This window comes from Salmo trutta, unplaced genomic scaffold (assembly GCF_901001165.1).
Source record: "Salmo trutta unplaced genomic scaffold, fSalTru1.1, whole genome shotgun sequence".
Lineage (NCBI taxonomy): Eukaryota > Metazoa > Chordata > Actinopteri > Salmoniformes > Salmonidae > Salmo > Salmo trutta.
The window spans coordinates 261,033-277,378 of record NW_021822543.1 but is presented as its reverse complement, the minus strand read 5'-3'; the positions used below and the strand labels follow the sequence as shown (position 1 = coordinate 277,378).

Sequence of the window (16,346 nt, the reverse complement as noted above, 5' to 3'; positions counted from 1 at the left end):
ATTCTGGAGGTCTTAATTGGTCCACGACACTTCACCTAAATAAGATGCTTGAAAGGTAGTGAAGACATGGAGCCTCATGAACAAGTCGGCAGCGTGGTGTATAAAACTCCCCCTTTTCCCCCATTTTGATTGTTTATCCTATGAGGCTATAAAGCGGGCCAACTCAGATCTCCTCCGAGCCCTTCGGCTGCTGCTTTCCCTTCTCCCCCCTCTCATCAGGGAGGGGTTTTTATACCTGGGTATCCAGCTCAGTCTAATGAATGATCAGGTAAAGCAGGAACCCAGCAGTACTGTTGGACCTCCACCCTCGTAATACCCTTAACATCAAGTCATCTGATTTGGTTTAGAAACGTCTCCTATCGTCTCACAGTGGACTGGCTGTGTCCCAAACGGCACCCTATGCTCTGCATAGTGGACCACTTTTCACCGTAACTTTGTGGTCCCTGGTGGAAAGGGGTACGCCGCGTAGGCATCAGAGTGGTAGTTGGGAGGATTGTAGACTTGCTCAGCCCTTATCATTCCTCCTCCTAACTCCACTCTGGCAGTCGGTGAACGGGCTGGAGGTTAGAGCAGTGGTGTGTAGCGTGTCCATAGACGTGGAGCAGGAGGACACGCGTGTGCAATATCCGCCGCCCCGCTCCCTCGCTGAGAAGGGGACTGCTCTCATCCGGAGCAGAATAATTCACAATGAAGGAACTGTGGCGTTCCAGATTGGATCTCTGTCTCTCTCTCTCTCCCTCTCTCTCTCTCTCCCTCCCTCCCTCTCCCTCTCTATCTCACTGTCTCACTTTCTCCCTCACCCACTCCTCCCTCTCTTTCACTGTCTCACTACCTCTTTCTCCCTCACCCACTCCCTCTCTCTCCCTCTCTATCTCACTGTCTCACTTTCTCCCTCACCCACTCCCTCCCTCTCTCTCCCTCTCTATCTCACTGTCTCACTTCCTCTTTCTCCCTCACCCTCTTTTCCCTCTCTCTGTCTCCCTCTATTCCTCTTTCTCCCTCACCCACTCTTTCCCTCTTTCCCCATCTCTCTCACTCCATCTATTCATCTCTCTCTCTGTCTATTCCTCTCTCTCTGTCTCCCTCTCCCTCTTTCCCCATCTCTGTCTCTGTCTATTCCTCTCTCTCTCTGTCTCCCTCACCCTCTTTCCCCATCTCTGTCTCTGTCTATTCCTCTCTCTCTCTCTCTGTCTCCCTCTCCCTCTTTCCCCATCTCTGTCTCTGTCTATTCCTCTCTCTCTCTCTCTGTCTCCCTCTCCCTCTTTCCCCATCTCTGTCTCTGTCTATTCCTCTCTCTCTCTCTCTGTCTCCCTCTCCCTCTTTCCCCATCTCTGTCTTTGTCTATTCCTCTCTCTCGTTTTCCAACATGTACTGTCCACTGTGTGTTATCTAGCGTGTCTCTCAGAGATCTGCCAGAGCTGATGAAGATGAATAGAGTGAACAGTGAAAGGATGGAAGGATCACTGTTGTGGAGAGTCTACTGTGAGGGAGTGGACTGGGCAAATAGCACGCAATTACCCACAGTGCCTTCAGAAAGTATTCACATTTTGTTTTGTTACAAGGTTGGATTAAAATGGATTTAATTATTCTTTTTTTGTTGTTGTTGTCAACGATCTACACAAAATACTCAGAAGATAAAGTCTAACATTTGTAAATAAATATAATATAACAAATAAAATATATCTTGATTATATAAGTATTTATATAAGTATTCAACCCCGAGTCAATACATGTTAGAATCACCTATTATAGCAGTCTTTCTGGGTATGTCTCTAAGAGCTTTCCACACCTGGATTGTATTGTATTTGCACATTATTCTTTAAAATAAATTATTCTAGCTCTGTCAAGTTGATTGTTGATCATTGCTAGATAGTAATTTTCAAGTCTTGCCATAGATTTTCAAGACGTTTTCAGTCTAAACTGTAACTCGGCCACTCAGGAACATTCAATGTCTTCTTGGTAAACAACTCCAGTGTAGATTTGACCTTGTGTTTTAAGTTATTGTCCTGCTGAAAGGTGAATTCATCTCACAGTGTCTGTTGTAAAGCAGACTGAACCAGGTTTTCCTCTGAGTTTCCCTGTGTTTAGCTCTATTACCTTTATTTTTATCCTAAAAAAACTCCCTAGTTCTTGCCGATGACAAGCATACCCATAACATGATGCAGCCACCACCATGCTTGAAAATATGAAGTGGTATTCAGTGATGTGTTGTTCGATTTACTGCAAATAAATCTTTGTATTCAGGACATAAGTACATTTTATTTTTACTTTAGCGCCTTATTGCAAACAGGATACATGTTTTTTTTGTATTTGTATTCTGTACAGACTTCCTTTTCACTCTGTCATTTAGGATACTATTTTGGAGTAACTACAATGTTGTTGATCCATCCTCAGTTTTCTCCTATCACAGCCACTAAATGCTGTAACTGTTTTAAAGTTACCAATGGGCCTCATAGTGAAATCCCTGAGCAGTTTTCTTCCTCTTCGGCAACTGAGTTAGGAAGGAGGCTTGTATCTTCATAGTGTCTGGGACATAGCCCGTCACGTTGTCCAACCATACCAGATTTCTAATACTCCCTTCTACCCCTCTCCAACCTTGGGCCAAGGCTGACACTATGGAAACTCCAACCTTGGTCCAAGGCTAACACTATGGAAACTCCAACCTTGGTCCAAGGCTGACACTATGGAAACTCCAACCTTGGTCCAAGGCTGACACTATGGAAACTCCAACCTTGGGCCAAGGCTGACACTATGGAAACTCCAACCTTGGGCCAAGGCTGACACTATGGAAACTCCAACCTTGGGCCAAGGCTGACACTATGGAAACTCCAACCTTGGTCCAAGGCTGACACTATGGAAACTCCAACCTTGGTCCAAGGCTGACACTATGGAAACTCCAACCTTGGGCCAAGGCTGACACTATGGAAACTCCAACCTTGGGCCAAGGCTGACACTATGGAAACTCCAACCTTGGTCCAAGGCTGACACTATGGAAACTCCAACCTTGGTCCAAGGCTGACACTATGGAAACTCCAACCATGGTCCAAGGCTGACACTATGGAAACTCCAACCTTGGTCCAAGGCTGACACTATGGAAACTCCAACCTTGGTCCAAGGCTGACACTATGGAAACTCCAACCTTGGTCCAAGGCTGACGCTATGGAAACTCCAACCTTGGGCCAAGGCTGACACTATGGAAACTCCAACCTTGGTCCAAGGCTGACACTATGGAAACAGATGGAAACTCGAACCCAATGGCCCCACTGTATACTTCTGGGGTTGGCATGAACTCTGTATTGCAACTTGCATGAGGTAAAACTAATTTTTTTCCCAGAACTGACTGACTGGCTAACTTTAGCGTTGTTAAGGAGTCTTTCTCCCTCTTGGCTTCATTTAGTTGTGAGCAGTCATGTTTTCCCCGTAACATTACCGACTTCCCCTTCTTCACAAAACCCGTCCCAATTATACAGTGAGCTGCAGAACAGTGAATCCTCTGACTCGGGCATATCCCAGAATTAATTGGCCACAGTTTTTTAGTGTGTTTCTGTCTTTTTTAGAAACAGAGAGCTACCAAAACTATTTAACTTCTGATCAACAGCTCTAACAGAAGGAAGACTGGAGCCAAGTGCCGTCAGGGGATTTGTTGGCCTCGTGGAAAGTTTCTGTCCCCTCTGGCTCCTGTTGTGGCTGTGCTGCACTGGGTCATTTCCCCGGGCTCTGGGCGAGGCGTGCCACCTACAACTTTTTTGAGGGGTTTTTACTCAGTGTTTTCAGTTCGTTCTTTCTTGTATTTCTTTCTTCCCATGTAATTACTGCGGGGCTTTGTGCCTGTACCTAGTGGGACTCTGGGTGTTCAGGGCATCCTAAATGTCCTACGCCCCTCCCTCCTTCCCTCCCCAGTCGTAGTGGCCACGTCTGGCTCGCCTCTCTGAGAACACTGTTTTCCAAATGGAGCCCTATTCCCTATATAGTGCACTACTTTAGACCAGGGCCCTATGGCACCCTATTCCCTATATAGTGCACTACTTTAGAGCAGAACCCTATGGCATAGGGAATAGGGTTCCATAGGGTTCTGGTCTAAAGTAGTGCACTATATAGGGAATTAGGGTGCCATTTGGAACTCCTTCCCTACCTACTCTGTCACTTTGTCCTTTATTTGAGTTTATTAAATAGGATGTGAACAGAGTGATTCCCGAAGCCATCCTAATTCTTATCAGTCTGTCTTTCCACTGCTGTGATTATCTGTTTCAATAGAAATCTATGGTTCGCTTTTAAGTGTGTACTCTTGTCTTTGTTGTAACTAGCCTACCTGGGAGACTCGTTCCTCGCCTCGTCTGTTTATAATGCCCTGCTATAAAGGAAGTCTACCTGAGAGACTCGTTCCTCGTCTGTTTATAATGCCCTGCTATAAAGGAAGTCAACCTGGGAGACTCGTTCCTCGCCTCGTCTGTTTATAATGCCCTGCTATAAAGGAAGTCTACCTGGGAGACTCGTTCCTCGTCTGTTTATAATGCCCTGCTATAAAGGAAGTCAACCTGAGAGACTCGTTCCTCGTCTGTTTATAATGCCCTGCTATAAAGGAAGTCTACCTGAGAGACTCGTTCCTCGCCTCGTCTGTTTATAATGCTCTGCTATAAAGGAAGTCTACCTGAGAGACTCGTTCCTCGTCTGTTTATAATGCCCTGCTATAAAGGAAGTCTACCTGAGAGACTCGTTCCTCGTCTGTTTATAATGCCCTGCTATAAAGGAAGTCTACCTGAGAGACTCGTTCCTCGTCTGTTTATAATGCTCTGCTATAAAGGAAGTCTACCTGAGAGACTCGTTCCTCGTCTGTTTATAATGCTCTGCTATAAAGGAAGTCTACCTGGGAGACTCGTTCCTCGTCTGTTTATCATGCCCTGCTATAAAGGAAGTCTACCTGAGAGACTCGTTCCTCGCCTCGTCTGTTTATAATGCTCTGCTATAAAGGAAGTCTACCTGGGAGACTCGTTCCTCGTCTGTTTATAATGCTCTGCTATAAAGGAAGTCTACCTGAGAGACTCGTTCCTCGTCTGTTTATAATGCCCTGCTATAAAGGAAGTCTACCTGGGAGACTCGTTCCTCGTCTGTTTATAATGCTCTGCTATAAAGGAAGTCTACCTGAGAGACTCGTTCCTCGCCTCGTCTGTTTATAATGCTCTGCTATAAAGGAAGTCTACCTGGGAGACTCGTTCCTCGTCTGTTTATAATGCCCTGCTATAAAGGAAGTCTACCTGAGAGACTCGTTCCTCGCCTCGTCTGTTTATAATGCTCTGCTATAAAGGAAGTCTACCTGGGAGACTCGTTCCTCGTCTGTTTATAATGCTCTGCTATAAAGGAAGTCTACCTGAGAGACTCGTTCCTCGTCTGTTTATAATGCCCTGCTATAAAGGAAGTCTACCTGAGAGACTCGTTCCTCGTCTGTTTATAATGCTCTGCTATAAAGGAAGTCTACCTGGGAGACTCGTTCCTCGCCTCGTCTGTTTATAATGCTCTGCTATAAAGGAAGTCTACCTGAGAGACTCGTTCCTCGTCTGTTTATAATGCTCTGCTATAAAGGAAGTCTACCTGAGAGACTCGTTCCTCGCCTCGTCTGTTTATAATGCTCTGCTATAAAGGAAGTCTACCTGGGAGACTCGTTCCTCGTCTGTTTATAATGCCCTGCTATAAAGGAAGTCTACCTGAGAGACTCGTTCCTCGCCTCGTCTGTTTATAATGCTCTGCTATAAAGGAAGTCTACCTGGGAGACTCGTTCCTCGTCTGTTTATAATGCCCTGCTATAAAGGAAGTCTACCTGAGAGACTCGTTCCTCGTCTGTTTATAATGCTCTGCTATAAAGGAAGTCTACCTGGGAGACTCGTTCCTCGCCTCGTCTGTTTATAATGCTCTGCTATAAAGGAAGTCTACCTGAGAGACTCGTTCCTCGTCTGTTTATAATGCTCTGCTATAAAGGAAGTCTACCTGAGAGACTCGTTCCTCGCCTCGTCTGTTTATAATGCTCTGCTATAAAGGAAGTCTACCTGGGAGACTCGTTCCTCGTCTGTTTATAATGCTCTGCTATAAAGGAAGTCTACCTGAGAGACTCGTTCCTCGTCTGTTTATAATGCCCTGCTATAAAGGAAGTCTACCTGGGAGACTCGTTCCTCGCCTCGTCTGTTTATAATGCTCTGCTATAAAGGAAGTCTACCTGGGAGACTCGTTCCTCGTCTGTTTATAATGCTCTGCTATAAAGGAAGTCTACCTGGGAGACTCGTTCCTCGCCTCGTCTGTTTATAATGCTCTGCTATAAAGGAAGTCTACCTGAGAGACTCGTTCCTCGCCTCGTCTGTTTATAATGCTCTGCTATAAAGGAAGTCTACCTGGGAGACTCGTTCCTCGTCTGTTTATAATGCCCTGCTATAAAGGAAGTCTACCTGAGAGACTCGTTCCTCGCCTCGTCTGTTTATAATGCTCTGCTATAAAGGAAGTCTACCTGGGAGACTCGTTCCTCGTCTGTTTATAATGCTCTGCTATAAAGGAAGTCTACCTGAGAGACTCGTTCCTCGTCTGTTTATAATGCCCTGCTATAAAGGAAGTCTACCTGAGAGACTCGTTCCTCGTCTGTTTATAATGCTCTGCTATAAAGGAAGTCTACCTGGGAGACTCGTTCCTCGCCTCGTCTGTTTATAATGCTCTGCTATAAAGGAAGTCTACCTGAGAGACTCGTTCCTCGTCTGTTTATGATGCTCTGCTATAAAGGAAGTCTACCTGAGAGACTCGTTCCTCGCCTCGTCTGTTTATAATGCTCTGCTATAAAGGAAGTCTACCTGAGAGACTCGTTCCTCGCCTCGTCTGTTTATAATGCTCTGCTATAAAGGAAGTCTACCTGAGAGACTCGTTCCTCGTCTGTTTATAATGCCCTGCTATAAAGGAAGTCTACCTGAGAGACTCGTTCCTCGTCTGTTTATAATGCCCTGCTATAAAGGAAGTCTACCTGGGAGACTCGTTCCTCGCCTCGTCTGTTTATAATGCTCTGCTATAAAGGAAGTCTACCTGAGAGACTCGTTCCTTGTCTGTTTATAATGCCCTGCTATAAAGGAAGTCTACCTGGGAGACTCGTTCCTCGTCTGTTTATAATGCCCTGCTATAAAGGAAGTCTACCTGGGAGACTCGTTCCTCGCCTCGTCTGTTTATAATGCTCTGCTATAAAGGAAGTCTACCTGAGAGACTCGTTCCTCGTCTGTTTATAATGCCCTGCTATAAAGGAAGTCTACCTGAGAGACTCGTTCCTCGTCTGTTTATAATAGCAGAGGGCTGTGAGGCCTCTACAAGCCTGCTGAAAAGACAAACCGGTAGGTCTATAGTACTATGACAGTCCTGTAATAAGACTGTACACAGCAGAAGATTCTGGGTGCTTCTGAAATGCCACTCTGTTCCCCATTTAATAGTGGACCATTTTGGACTAGGGCTCTGGTCAAAAGTACTGCACTGTATAGGGGAATGGCTTCCATTTGGGACGCGTTCTTTCACTGCGCCCTGCGGGAGACGACGGGGGTCATTGTTGTCCTCGGACATTAATTCCCTGAACCAGCGGGACTCTGACGGGTCGCCTTCGGACGGCAGCCAAGTAATCAAAACCGCATTTACTTGACTAAACCTTCTCACCTGAAAACCTACGAGGTGTCCCCAAAAAGTCATTATGCCCGAAGAGAGAGAGGGTGACCCATCGAACGGCAGGATAGTTGGGAACCAATGACCAATAAAATAACATTCTCTCTGAGGTGAGCATCAGCCAAAGGCCTCTGGCTGCATTCCAAATGGTAAACTATTCCTGTAGTGATCTCCTGTATGCTTTGAGTGAAAGTAGTGTACAATTTAAGGGGGGATAGAGTGCCATTTGGGACTAAACTTGCGATGTGTTGTTGTGGTCATTGGGAAGCCCATTTTCATTTTGATAGCTTTGTGTCTGTCTTAAGGGCTTTCTGAGGTAACTGATCCCTGTAGACTAAAGGGGACTTGGGAGATTGTAATACTCTCTCCACTGCTACAGCCTGCATGGCCTTTGTCCTGTCTGTCTGTAGCTGGCTGCAATAGCATCACAAGTCAAGTTAAGTCTGGCCTGTCGCGTTGAAAGTCCACACTGGATTTCCACTGACATACGTTTTACAGAGATACGTCTATAGAGAGAGGTCTCTCTTTATAGTGATACTGACGACATAGATTGCGCTGTCCTACTTGATTAGAGTCTAAGATATTGGTTGATTTTATTTATATTCGATTGCTTGTCTTTATTTGATCATTTTTTTGGTGGACCGATGGGTTAGCCCTGTTTTATTAGCATGGCTATGTTATTGTGTGCGTTGCTGTTTGGTATCCTAACAAAAGGGAAGGCCTGTCAGATGCCTGTTGAAAGATTTAGCGTGTGGTGATGTCACCCCCTGGCAACGCCATAGAGAGGGGAAGAGCATGTATCAATTATTTGTGTCGACTGAGAATTACATTATACCTTTCTCATTCACCTCTTCCTTGGACTCTTCTCCTCCTGCTTTGAGCAATTCGTCTCTGTCTGTCTGTCTCTCTGTCTGTCTCTGTCTGCCTGTCTGTCTCTGTCTGCCTCTCTGACTGTGTCTCTGTCTCTCTGTCTCTCTGACTGTGTCTCTGCCTCAGTGTCTGCGTATCTCTGTCTCTCTGTCTCTCTCTGTCTCTCTCTCTGTCTCTCTGTCTCTCTCTGTCTCTCTCTCTGTCTCTGCCTGTCTGTCTCTGCCTGTCTGTCTCTGCCTGTCTGCCTGTCTGACTGTGTCTCTGTCTGACTGTGTCTCTGTCTCTGTCTCAGTGTCTGTGTGCCTGCCTGTCTCTGTCTCTCTGTCTGCTTGTTTCTGTCTCTCCTACAAAGATGTATTTCTCAAACTGTTGACCTTTTGTTGTTATGTTTTGGGAAGGCTTTAAAGATATGACAGATGAAATGACCACTGGCTCTACTCTAAGACTGCAGCCAGGAGTTTTCTGTACGGCAGCAGCAGAGTTGGAGGTAAAACCTTGCTGCCATGCCTCAGGAGGAAAACTCCAGTCAGCTGCCATGCCTCAGGAGGAAAACTCCAGTCAGCTGCCATGCCTCAGGAGGAAAACTCCAGGCAGCTGCCATGCCTCAGGAGGAAAACTCCAGGCAGCTGCCATGCCTCAGGAGGAAAACTCCAGTCAGCTGCCATGCCTCATAATAACACCCCAACAAGCTTCCCATTACTCCCCCCTCACTCCTCACTTCAAGGTGTTTGTATGTCCTAGCCATAATAACACCCCAACAAGCTTCCCATTACTCCCCCCTCACTCCTCACTTCAAGGTGTTTGTATGTCCTAGCCATAATAACACCCCAACAAGCTTCCCATTACTCCCCCCTCACTCCTCACTTCAAGGTGTTTGTATGTCCTAGCCATAATAAACCCCAACAAGCTTCCCATTACTCCCCCCTCACTCCTCACTTCAAGGTGTTTGTATGTCCTAGCCATAATAAACCCCCAACAAGCTTCCCATTACTCCCCCCTCACTCCTCACTTCAAGGTGTTTGTATGTCCTAGCCATAATAAACCCCCAACAAGCTTCCCATTACTCCCCCCTCACTCCTCACTTCAAGGTGTTTGTATGTCCTAGCCATAATAAACCCCAACAAGCTTCCCATTACTCCCCCCTCACTCCTCACTTCAAGGTGTTTGTATGTCCTAGCCATAATAACACCCCAACAAGCTTCCCATTACTCCCCCCTCACTCCTCACTTCAAGGTGTTTGTATGTCCTAGCCATAATAAACCCCAACAAGCTTCCCATTACTCCCCCCTCACTCCTCACTTCAAGGTGTTTGGCTGGTGTCCTTCTCAAAGTCCTCCGGTACGCCTCTTCAAGGGTAGCTAGTCTGGCGTCCGTGTCCGTGTTGCTGAAAGTATCTCTGGCCTCAGGGTAGTCTGTGTTTTTAGGAGGGCTTTTACTGAGTGTTGACCTGCCTTTGGAACCGATTGGGACGTTGGAGACACCTGAGGGACTCTGGGAACTGGGTCGCTGGCTAGCTGCTGGAGGGGCTCAGACCATTCCAGCTCTCCTCTCCTCAGCTCCATTTCCTCCTGTATAAACACCCACCATCCTCTCCAGCCCCTCCTGGAATAACACCCACCATTCTCCTGGAATAACACCCACCATTCTCCTGGAATAACACCCACCATCCTCCTGGAATAACACCCACCATCCTCCTGGAATAACACCCACCATCCTCCTGGAATAGCACCCTCCATCCTCTCTATCTCCTCCTGGAATAACACCCACCATTCTCCTGGAATAACACCAACCATCCTCCTGGAATAGCACCCTCCATCCTCTCTATCTCCTCCTGGAATAACACCCACCATTCTCCTGGAATAACACCAACCATCCTCCTGGAATAGCACCCTCCATCCTCTCTATCTCCTCCTGGAATAACACCCAGCTCCTCCTGGAATAGCACCCACCATCCTCTCCATCTCCTCCTGGAATAACACCCACCATCTCCTCCTGGAATAACACCCACCATATCCTCCTGGAATAACACCCACCATCTCCTGGAATAGCACCCACCATCCTCCTGGAATAGCACCCACCATCCTCCTGGAATAGCACCCACCCACCATCCTCCTGGAATAGCACCCACCCACCATCCTCCTGGAATAGCACCCACCCACCATCCTCCTGGAATAGCACCCACCCACCATCCTTCTGGAATAGCACCCACCCACCATCCTCCTGGAATAGCACCCACCCACCATCCTCCTGGAATAGCACCCACCCACCATCCTCCTGGAATAGCACCCACCCACCATCCTCCTGGAATAGCACCCACCCACCATCCTCCTGGAATAGCACCCACCATCCTCTCCATCTCCTCCTGGAAGAAAAAACACTATTAACCGCCTCATCTTAAATGTCAGCTTCATTACAGATTCTGTGTCAATATATGTACGGATTCCCCCGGTTGGTGGATATGTCTCCTGTCCTGCCCTGCGCCTGATCCCAGAGCCGTATTAAAACGCTCCATCACAGCCACACTAAAACAGGTTTAGATCGCTGAATAATCTGTTAATGCCACCAGATAGAGGCGTCTGTTACCACAGCCTTCCAGGCAACCTCCTATTTTATGCAACTACTTGACATTTTATGGTACGCTAAGTGCTACCACCGTTCTCTTTGTGAAGTAAGTTAGCTTCTGAATCTTGAGCTGTCTAAAAGTTCAGGGGACCCTGATTTTTTTTAGGATGACGTGTGAGGGGCGACGCACGTCTGAAGGTGTACAGGCAATGGGTTCTGCTTCCTGCAGAAGGGGTTTAAATCACATGGATTAGAACCTGGTAATTGAGGACTGAACGTCCTGCATTATCTCTCCCCCCCCCCCCGTCTTAAAACCAGAGAAATACTGACCTTCTTAACAGCTAAAGCTTTTATTATCCCCTAATTCAAACACTTTCAGTGTAATGTCTTTGCCATTAAAAGTTTTAAAGGTATTTAAAATTAAAAGGTATTTAGAGTTCTTTCCTTCTCCTCCCCTACTGTCTCTCTCTCTCTCTCTCTCTCTCTCTCTCTCTCTCTCTCTCTCTCTCTCTTCTCTCTCCTCTCTCCCTCTCTCCTCTCTCTCTCGTTCCTTCGCTCAGTCACTCACGATTAGCCACAAGCACACGTAACGAACACCCAAACACGCTCGACATCTCAGCTCGTTGGAGCCTACGGCTGGGTGTTTCAGTCAGCGATGTGAAACTTTGACGACGTCCCAAATAGCACCCTATTCCCTATATAGTCCACTACATTAGAAACACATAGGTCTCTGGGCTAAAGTAGTGCACTATATAGGGAATAGGGTGCCATAGGGCTCTGGTCAAAAGTAGTGCACTATATAGGGAATATGGTTCCATAGGGCCCTGGTCTAAAGTAGTGCACTATATAGGGAATAGGGTTCCATAGGGCTCTGGTCTAAAGTAGTGCACTATATAGGGAATAGGGTTCCATTTGGGATGTAGGAAAGGTGATCTTCATTATAAGGCTGAACAGGACAACATGATAGTCTAATGAAGACAGAGACACACACACACACACACACACACACACACACACACACACACACATGCATGCACACAGAGACAGACACACACAAACACTTACTTTTTTTTATTTAACCAGGCAATTCAATTAAGAACAAATTCTTATTTCCAATGACTGCCTGGCAAAAGGCATCCTGTGGGGACTGGGATTAAACAATGATGTGTGATACAACAGACAACAGACAGACACTGGTAACAGCACCAATACAATAAAACATGCTTCCTTACCAAAGGCAATGCAAACTAATGATCTGGGGTGACAACTAGAAACAACTACTAGTCTCAACTACCTGTTCATCTCTTTGTCCTCCCCCAGGGACACCAGGTGGTGTAGGTTGGCGTGGAGGGAATTCCAACACCAGGTGGTGTAGGTTGGCGTGGAGGGAATTCCAACACCAGGTGGTGTAGGTTGGCGTGGAGGGAATTCCAACACCAGGTGGTGTAGGTTGGCGTGGAGGGAATTCCAACACCAGGTGGTGTAGGTTGGCGTGGAGGGAATTCCAACACCAGGTGGTGTAGGTTGGCGTGGAGGGAATTCCAACACCAGGTGGTGTAGGTTAACGTGGAGGGAATTTCAACACCAGGTGGTGTAGTTGTAGGTTGGCGTGGAGGGAATTCCAACACCAGGTGGTGTAGTTGTAGGTTGGCGTGGAGGGAATTCCAACACCAGGTGGGGGTAGTTGTAGGTTGGCGTGGAGGGAATTCCAACACCAGGTGGTGGTAGGGTTGGCGTGAGGGGAATTTCAAAACCAGGTGGTGTAGTTGTAGGTTGGCGGGAGGGAATTCCACACCAGGTGGTGTAGTTGTAGGTTTGGCGTGGAGGGAATTCCAACACCAGGTGGTGTAGTTGTAGGTTGGCGTGGAGGGAATTTCAAACACCAGGTGGTGAAGTTGTAGGTTGGCGTGGAGGGAATTCCAACACCCAGGTGGTGTAGGTTGCGTGGAGGGAATTTCAACACCAGGTGGTGTAGTTGTAGGTTGGCGGGGAGGAATTCCAACACCAGGTGGTGTTAGTTGTAGGTTGGCGTGGAGGGAATTCCAAACACCAGGTGGTGTAGTTGTAGGTTGGCGTGGAGGGAAATTCCAACACCAGGTGGTGTTAGTTGTAGGTTGGCGTGGAGGGAATTCAACACCAGGTGGTGTTATGTGTAGGTTGGCGTGGAGGGAATATCCAAACACCAGGTGGTGTAGTTGTAGGTTGGCGTGGAGGGAATTCCAACACCAGTGGTGTAGTTGTAGGTTGCGTGGAGGGAATTCCAACACCAGGTGGTGTAGTTGTAGGTGGCGTTGGAGGGAATTCCAACACCAGGTGTGTAGGTTGGCGTGGAGGGAATTCCAACACCAGGTGTGTAGGTTGGCGTGGAGGGAATTCCAACACCAGGTGGTGTAGGTTGGCGTGGAGGGAATTCCAACACCAGGTGGTGTAGGTTGGCGTGGAGGGAATTCCAACACCAGGTGGTGTAGGTTGGCGTGGAGGGAATTCCACACCAGGTGGTGTAGGTTGGCGTGGAGGGAATTCCAACACCAGGTGGTGTAGGTTGGCGTGGAGGGAATTCCAACACCAGGTGGTGTAGGTTGGCGTGGAGGGAATTCAACACCAGGTGGTGTAAGGTTGGCGTGGAGGGAATTCCAACACCAGGTGGTGTAGGTTGGCGTGGAGGGAATTCCAACACCAGGTGTGTAGTGTAAGGTTGGCGTGGAGGGAATTCCACACCAGGTGGTGTAGTTGTAGGTTGGCGTGGAGGGAATTCCAACACCAGGTGGTGTAGTTGTAGGTTGGCGTGGAGGGAATTCCAACACCAGGTGGTGTAGGTTGGCGTGGAGGGAATTTCAACACCAGGTGGTGTAGTTGTAGGTTGGCGTGGAGGGAATTCCAACACCAGGTGGTGTAGTTGGCGTGGAGGGAATTTCAACACCAGGTGGTGTAGTTGTAGGTTGGCGTGGAGGGAATTCCAACACCAGGTGGTGTAGGTTGGCGTGGAGGGAATTTCAACACCAGGTGGTGAAGTTGTAGGTTGGCGTGGAGGGAATTCCAACACCAGGTGGTGTAGGTTGGCGTGGAGGGAATTTCAACACCAGTGGTGTATTGTAGGTTGGCGTGGAGGGAATTCCAACACCAGGTGGTGTAGTTGTAGGTTGGCGTGGAGGGAATTCCAACACAGGTGGTGTAGTTTGTAGGTTGGCGTGGAGGAATTTCAACACCAGGTGGTGAAGTTGTAGGTTGGCGTGGAGGGAATTCCAACACCAGGTGGTGTAGTTGTAGGTTGGCGTGGAGGGAATTCCAACACCAGGTGGTGTAGTTGTAGGTTGGCGTGGAGGGAATTCCAACACCAGGTGGTGTAGTTGTAGGTTGGCGTGGAGGGAATTCCAACACCAGGTGGTGTTAGTTGTAGGTTGGCGTGGAGGGAATTCCAACACCAGGTGGTGTAGTTGTAGGTTGGCGTGGAGGGAATTCCAACACCAGGTGGTGTAGTTGTAGGTTGGCGTGGAGGGAATTCCAACACCAGGTGGTGTTAGTTGTAGGTTGGCGTGGAGGGAATTCCAACACCAGGTGGTGTAGTTGTAGGTTGGCGTGGAGGGAATTCCAACACCAGGTGTGTAGTTGTAGGTTGGCGTGGAGGGAATTCCAACACCAGGTGGTGAAGTTGTAGGTTGGCGTGGAGGGAATTCCAACACCAGGTGGTGTTAGTTGTAGGTTGGCGTGGAGGGAATTCCAACACCAGGTGGTGTTAGTTGTAGGTTGGCGTGGAGGGAATTCCAACACCAGGTGGTGTAGTTGTAGGTTGGCGTGGAGGGAATTCCAACACCAGGTGGTGTAGTTGTAGGTTGGCGTGGAGGGAATTCCAACACCAGGTGGTGTAGTTGTAGGTTGGCGTGGAGGGAAATCCAACAACAGGTGGTGTAGTTGTAGGTTGGCGTGGAGGGAATTCCAACACCAGGTGGTGTAGTTGTAGGTTGGCGTGGAGGGAATTCCAACACCAGGTGGTGTAGTTGTAGGTTGGCGTGGAGGGAATTCCAACACCAGGTGGTGTTAGTTGTAGGTTGGCGTGGAGGGAATTCCAACACCAGGTGGTGTTAGTTGTAGGTTGGCGTGGAGGGAATTCCAACACCAGGTGGTGTTAGTTGTAGGTTGGCGTGGAGGGAATTCCAACACCAGGTGGTGTTAGTTGTAGGTTGGCGTGGAGGGAATTCCAACACCAGGTGGGTGTAGTTGTAGGTTGGCGTGGAGGGAATTCCAACACCAGGTGGTGTAGTTGTAGGTTGGGCGGGGAGGGAATTCCAACACCAGGTGGTGTAGTTGTAGGTTGGCGTGGAGGGAATTCCAACACCAGGTGGTGTTAGTTGTAGGTTGGCGTGGAGGGAATTCCAACACCAGGTGGTGTTAGTTGTAGGTTGGCGTGGAGGGAATTCCAACACCAGGTGGTGTAGTTATAGGTTGGCGTGGAGGGAATTCCAACACCAGGTGGTGTAGTTGTAGGTTGGCGTGGAGGGAAATCCAACAACAGGTGGTGTAGTTGTAGGTTGGCGTGGAGGGAATTCCAACACCAGGTGGTGAAGTTGTAGGTTGGCGTGGAGGGAATTCCAACACCAGGTGGTGTAGTTTGTAGGTTGGCGTGGGAGGGAATTCCAACACCAGGGTGTGTAGTTGTAGGTTAGCGTGGAGGGAATTCCAACACCAGGTGGTGTAGTTGTAGGTTGGCGTGGAGGGAATTCCAACCACCGGTGGTGGTAGTTGTAGGTTGGCGTGGAGGGAATTCCAACACCAGGTGGTGTTAGTTTGTAGGTTGGCGTGGAGGGAATTCCAACACCAGGTGGTGTAGGTTGGCGTGGAGGGAATTCCAACACCAGGTGGTGAAGTTGTAGGTTGGCGTGGAGGGAATTCCAACACCAGGTGGTGAAGTTGTAGGTTGGCGTGGAGGGAATTCCAACACCAGGTGGTGTAGTTGTAGGTTAGCGTGGAGGGAATTCCAACACCAGGTGGTGTAGTTGTAGGTTGGCGTGGAGGGAATTCCAACACCAGGTGGTGTAGTGTAGGTTGGCGTGGAGGGAATTCCAACAACAGTGGTGTTAGTTGTAGGTTGGCGTGGAGGGAATTCCAACACCAGGTGGTGTAGGTTGGCGTGGAGGGAATTCCAACACCAGGTGGTGTAGGTTGGCGTGGAGGGAATTCCAACACCAGGTGGTGTAGTTGTAGGTTAGAGAGAGAAAAGAGCCTTCAGTGTAGAGCACCATAGTCCAGTA

The 16,346-nt window shown here is 48.2% G+C and overlaps 1 long non-coding RNA gene across 2 annotated transcripts; it reads left to right on the top strand.

Annotated features, from left to right (window-relative positions):
* Positions 1-12,686: 12,686 nt before the first annotated feature.
* On the top strand, positions 12,687-16,346 carry LOC115182578 (uncharacterized). 2 transcript variants are annotated; one of them, XR_003873824.1, is made up of 2 exons: positions 12,687-12,703; positions 16,257-16,346. It is a non-coding gene; the product is annotated as an uncharacterized LOC115182578 (long non-coding RNA). The 2 variants fall into 2 exon arrangements; XR_003873825.1 differs by lacking the exon at positions 12,687-12,703 and adding an exon at positions 16,171-16,182.